This window comes from Hyperoodon ampullatus (assembly GCF_949752795.1).
Source record: "Hyperoodon ampullatus genome assembly, chromosome: X".
NCBI lineage: Eukaryota > Metazoa > Chordata > Mammalia > Artiodactyla > Ziphiidae > Hyperoodon > Hyperoodon ampullatus.
This window is the reverse complement of record NC_136913.1, coordinates 58,456,548-58,462,434: the sequence shown is the minus strand read 5'-3', so window position 1 is coordinate 58,462,434 and position 5,887 is coordinate 58,456,548.

Here is a 5,887-nt window from a genome sequence, read left to right as displayed (position 1 = left end):
ATTTCAGGGGGGGTCCGGGCTGGAGGGAAAAGGCGGGCGCGAGGCCGGACGGCCGTCTCGGGCTGGCGGGCGGGCAAGCCGGCTGCGCGCCGCTCCGCGCTCCTCGGCGCCGTCCAGGCTCTACCTCGGGGGCTGCATGGCGAGGCAGGCCGGCCGGCCCGGGGCCCCGCTCAGGCCGGAGTGGCGGGGCGCTCTCGCGCCGTCCCCGCGCCCCTCCCGCGCTCCCTCGCTCGCCGCCCGGGCGCGGCCGCCCGGCCCGCTAGGCGCTGCCCGGCGTCCCAGCGGGGGGCGGTGCGGGGCACTGGGGCGGTGGCGGCTGCGGCGGCGGCGCCGCACTCCTCATAGTGTCGGGCCGCTTAGCTGCCCCGGGCTCAGCGCCACTTCACTCCGCGCCGGCTGCCGCCCGGCTAGCACTCCGCTCCGGCCGTCTCGGCTCGGCGCAGCTCTGCGCCCCTCAGCGCCGCCGTGCGGGCCCGGCCGCCGCGCTCCGCTCCGCTCGCTCGCCCCGCGCCGCGCTGCTCAGCTCCCGCCCGCCCGTCCGCCTGCTCGCCGGCCGCCCGCTCTGTGCCGCTCCCAGCCTCGCTCGCGCCCTCCTAGGCCCGCCGGCCGGCCCGCTGCTCGGCCCTTCGGGCTTCGCTCGCGCTCTGGCCGTTGGCCGGGGCCGGTCCCGGGCCAGCTCCGCTCCGGCTCCGCGCCCGCCGCTCCCGGAGTTCCGGCTCGGGCGGGCCACCTGGCTCCCGGCGGCGCCACAGGCGCCGGACGCCGACGCGGGGCTTTACTTAGTGCGCCTCTCGCTTCCGCCTCGCGTTCGCACCGCTGTGGCGGCCGCCGAGCGGCACGGCCCCTTGGCTCCCGCTGGCCATGCCCCCTCAGTCTGTCGCCATCTTCCGCTGTGCAGAGAACACCTTGAGAGCCCGTGTGCGAGTGTGTTTGGGGGGGAGTGGGGGCGGAGAAAGAGCCACGAAGAGGAGGAGGGAGCGGGACTGGGGCCCCGACTGCGCCTGCGCCTCAGGACTCCCCCCCCCCCACCCCCCCAGCCGGCCGCAGCCTGTGCTGTTTGGGGATGTTTCCAGTCCACCCCCAACTCCATTCACTTCAGCGCCTCCGTTCATCCGCCCGCTCCCCGCGTGCACTCGCCGCACGCTGAGTCCCAGGCCCGGCACTCCCCCTCCCCCGCTGACCCGGGCGCTCGCCTCCCTCCCTGAAGCAGCCGGTCGCTCCCCCTGAGGGCTAGGGGACTTCTGAGGGTGATTGTTAGAGGCAGAAGGAGGCACCTCCGTAGCGTCTCGCTGCCACCCTGGGTCGCCGCCCCCGTCCCCGTGACTAGGCGACGCTGGAGCCGGCTGCGGATCGGACCAGTCCCGTGTCCCTAACTCCGCTGTCGCCCTCACTGTCCTGCCCCAGGCCAAGGCGGCCCCTGGTGCTGAAGGACAGCTCCCGGCTTAGCTGCTGCAGAGGACAGAGCTTAGCGAGCGTCCTGGAGGGGGCAAGACAGTGGGCTAAGATGGGTAGTAGCGATGGGGTGTCGTTTCTGCCCTTAGTAAGATTTCCAGCAGCCTCTCCCCCGTCCTAGCTTCCTGGCTCCCCCTACAGGCTGCTGAGAATAGCTGAGCGAGAGTTAGGGAAGCTGCGCCGCCAGGATGGAACCATGTGCTTGGGGCCCTCACAGAGTCACATGGCACTAGGAACTCAGACGTACAAACGTCCTGCCGCACCACTAACCTTGTTTGGATTCCACCAAATCTCAGACTGATCCGATCGCTTGTTTCCTTTTCTCATTCCCTCCCACCCCAGTAACTCCCACCTCTAATTTTTGTTAATATTAAGAATACCAATAATAAAGTAGCCTCTGTTGAGCATTTACTAGGTGCTAGATACCGCTCTAGGCACTTTACATTCATTATTTCATTAAATCTTCACAACAGTCTAATTACGTAGGCACTGCTGTTGTCTTCATTTACATATGAGGAAGCTGAGGTTTAGGGTGGTTAGGTTGCCTAAAGTCAGACAGCTAGGAACCAATGAGGCCAAGAGAGAAAAGCAGGCAGTCTGGCTCTAGAGCTTTCCACACTCCAGTCAAGCCCTGGGAAGATGAATGGGTGGAAGATAGTCCTGCCTTCTAGGAAATTGTAGTCTTCATGAGGAATATACAGATGAGGCACATATGTTGGCTACTGGGAGAACACGTGGACTGGAGACTTGGGTTCAGGTAGTAGTTCTACCACTGCACATGCTTTGTGCCCTTGAGAGAGTCCTTTCTCTCTCTGAGTCTTGGTTTTCCCCTGAGTAACACGAGGGGATGCCCAGGGCTGTATGAGATGGGTGGGCATTGTTAGCATTACTCAGAGGTGGGCTGGGGTGGATGCATGAAAGCTCTCTGGAAGAAGGAGAATTTGAGTGGGTGGGTGGGTGGGAAGGGCATTTCAGGCAATAGGAACGCAGGTGAAAAGTTTCAGGGATGAGGAGGAGCTTTGTATGGTTGCAAAGCCACGAGTGTGACAGTTTGGCTGTATTGGTGGTGAGAATTTGTGGGGAAGAGTAGAGGGATTTGAGACAAGGGACAAAACTGTCAGGCATTTGGGAGGCTTATTCATTATATTCCAAGCACTATGCTGGGGACTAGGTAGGAGCCTGAGGTGGATCAGACATGACGCTGCCCTCCAGATGCTCACAGTTGAATTAGGGAGGCAGATATTTTAGAGAAGGAATTGTAACCCAGTATAGTAAGGATGATATGCAAGGGAGGAGAGGTCTCCCTCTGTAGAGAGAGGGACTGATCAACTCTGCCAGCGTCCCTCAGAGATGATTTTGCACATAGCCAACTGAGTTGGGGGCGTTCATTCATTCATTTATTTAGCAAACATCTACTGAGGACCTGTTATGTTCCAGACACTGTACTAGGCATCAGAGATATAGACATGAGTGAAATACATGTCTTGGGCTGCGGGAGTTTAGTCGAAGTCTTAAGGAATGAGTAAGAATTGGCTAGACAGATGGGAGAGAAGGTGGTGTGTGAAGGATGTCCCAGGCAGAGGGAATGTCATGTGTAAAGTCCCAGGAGCAAAGCCAAGAATGGCATGCTCAGAAACCTGCAAAGTAGTTCATTGTGACTACGTGTGAAATGGGAGCACTGCCAAAACTGAGGCTGACGATTTGGCAGGAGCCAAATCATGAAGGGCCCTGGGTGCCATGCTAAGTAGTTTGGACTTTATCCCAAGGGTACTAAGAGCCACGCGAGAGGTTGAAAGGTTTTCAGCAGGAGGTGACACAATCAGATTTGTATTTTTAGAAGATTGATTTGGCTTCCGGGATGGAGATTGTGTTGGGTGGGGCAGGGGGTGGGTCCGGGGGACTCGAGGCAGGGAAACTGGTTAGGAGACTGGTTAGTAGTCCAGGTAAGAGTTGTTGAGGGCTGAACAAGGCCAGCAGCAGCAGGGGAGGAGAGAAGAAATGAACATGGGAGGGAAATAACGGGTAGAACTGAAAGAACCTAGGACGGGCCTAGATGTAAAGAATCAAGTAGAGACAGGGCCTGAAGAAGGAGGATGAAACTAAAGGGTTCAAATTAGTGACATGGGCATGACTGCCCCTGTGCACCTAGGAACCGTCTTTCCAGAGCCATTCTTTGTTTAGTCCTTGGAGGGTTCAGTGTTCTGTTTAACAAAGAAGGCTAATCACCTACAGATATCTAGTTCACAGCTGATTGGCAGGACCACAATGATTGACACCCTTGAGTGCCAATGAAAGAGCAGCCTGCCAGGCCTAGGCTATCAGCTCTGAGCACCTCTGGAGCTTTCTGTGAGAAGTCACTCAGGCAAGACGCCCTCCCTTCTCTCCAGCACAGGCAGGGTGAAAAAGTGTCTCACAAAGGTCCATTTATCACAGGAGCACAATATAACAATAACTTACCCACACAGTACCCGCTGCACACAAAGGAGAAGTGGTAGCACACCAGGGGTCAGAGGAAGTTCTCCTTCTCCCACTCTAGATGACACAAGAAATTGGGATGGGGGAAGGGAAGGCACTGGCCTCTAATTGGGCCCCTGGAACAGAATAGCCAGGTGGGGAGGGGGCTGCTGCTCCCCAGAGCTGGTGGGCCCTGGCCAGCCTTCTTCCCAGCCCTTTCTCTCTACCTGCTCCCAGGTCAGCAGGGGCTAAAGCCAGAGGGTAAAGGTGGGTCACTTCTGAGGGGACCCAGACTGCCCAAGAAGAGTGAGAGAGTGCTCTCAAACCAGGCAGCGGGGAAGACAAGTTGGAGTAGAGGGAGGGAAAGGGTTTTTCCACAGTGAAATTCCGACAATTAGGCAGAAGTAAAAGTGGGATCCATTTAAAGAGACCAATGTGGTGACACAGGGAGCTTTCTGTTAAGCTCAGATCTTAAAAGGTCATGGGCAAAAGATGGAAATGAGAGCCTGTAATTAAGGGTAAATTTACATACCCGTAAGAAGAGTGTTAGGATGGCTAAAGCACAGCTTGAGCTGAAGCTTGTCATGTTTTGCTTGATCCCAACCTCTGTCCCTTTCCTCCCTCCATAGTTGGAGTAATTTTCCTCCCACCTGCAGGCTATACCTGTCCTAAGGTGGGAAAGGTTGAAGTCACCCCACTCTGCACACTAGAACTCAGGATCAAGTAGTCCCTTTGCCACAGGTCTGAGTCTGATCTCAAGTTTCCACTGAGGCGGTCTCGTTGTTCAGTTCTGATCCCTGGCCTTGTCTCATGTTCTGTGCCTGAGTCCCCCAGTCAGAGACCTGGCCTGACCACCAGTCGCCTGTCAAGGCCTAGGCCCAGTCATGCTCTTTTAGTACACCATCTAGGGAGAGAGTCCTGACCCCAAGCCCCGACCCAGTGGCTGAGGCCTGATGTCTTACTGATGGACTCCTCTGATCCTGCTGCCCACTTGTATTTATAAATGTTTAGATGCCTCTAGTCATGTTTGCCCTCCATTTGGATCCTCAGTTTTCCTGTATTATAGCCCTATGTCAGTTAGGTGTGCTTTGGGCTGCAAATAATAGACAACTCTACAACCACAGCTTAAATAGATAGATGTTTCTTTGTCTTATGCAACAAAGGTCCAGGGATGGAAGAGCAGTTCAACAGTGCCATCAAGACCCTGGCTTATCATCTCCACCATCTTTAGGCTCAGCTTTCATCTATTTGCTTTTTGTGTCATGTTCACAAGACGGCTGCTGCAGCTCTGGGCCTCCTGTCTGTATTATAGACAGAAAGAAGGGGAAACAGCCACAGGGCAAGATGGCTAAGGACAATGGACCTTCTAGAGAGTCTTTGCCTTTTTAGTCAGAATGGAACACTTTCCCCAGTGATATCTACCTGCATCTCTTTGACTAGAACTGGGTCATATGGACACTCCTGGCTACAGAGGAAGCTAGGAAATCCAATACTTTTAGCTGGCACATTGCTGCTCCGAGCAAAGTTGGGATTCTGTAAGTGAGCAAGAAAGAGAAATCCTTACTAAGCAGGCAACTGGAAGCATCTGCCATGAACCCCAACCACCAGCTGGTTGCCTGGACTACATTTCCTTTATTACTAAACCCTGCAGATACTGGGCTTTGACTGCTGGACTTGACTTCCTCACAGCAACTACAGCTGGTTTGTTCCACTAGCACAGGATAGAAGAGACCTGCCTGGTTTAACAACAGCACACGTGAAAAAGACCTTGATTTGATTGTAAAGTCAATGAGAGCCAACAGAGTGATGATGCTGCCAAAAGAAGTAATTCGATTTTAGGCTGCATTAATAGAAGTATAGAACCAGAACAAGAGAAAAGATGGTTTTGTCCTTCTCTACACTTGTCACATCCCACCTGGAGCACTGTGCTCCATCCTGGACATCCCATTTAAATAAGGATACAATGACAAAGTGCAAGGTG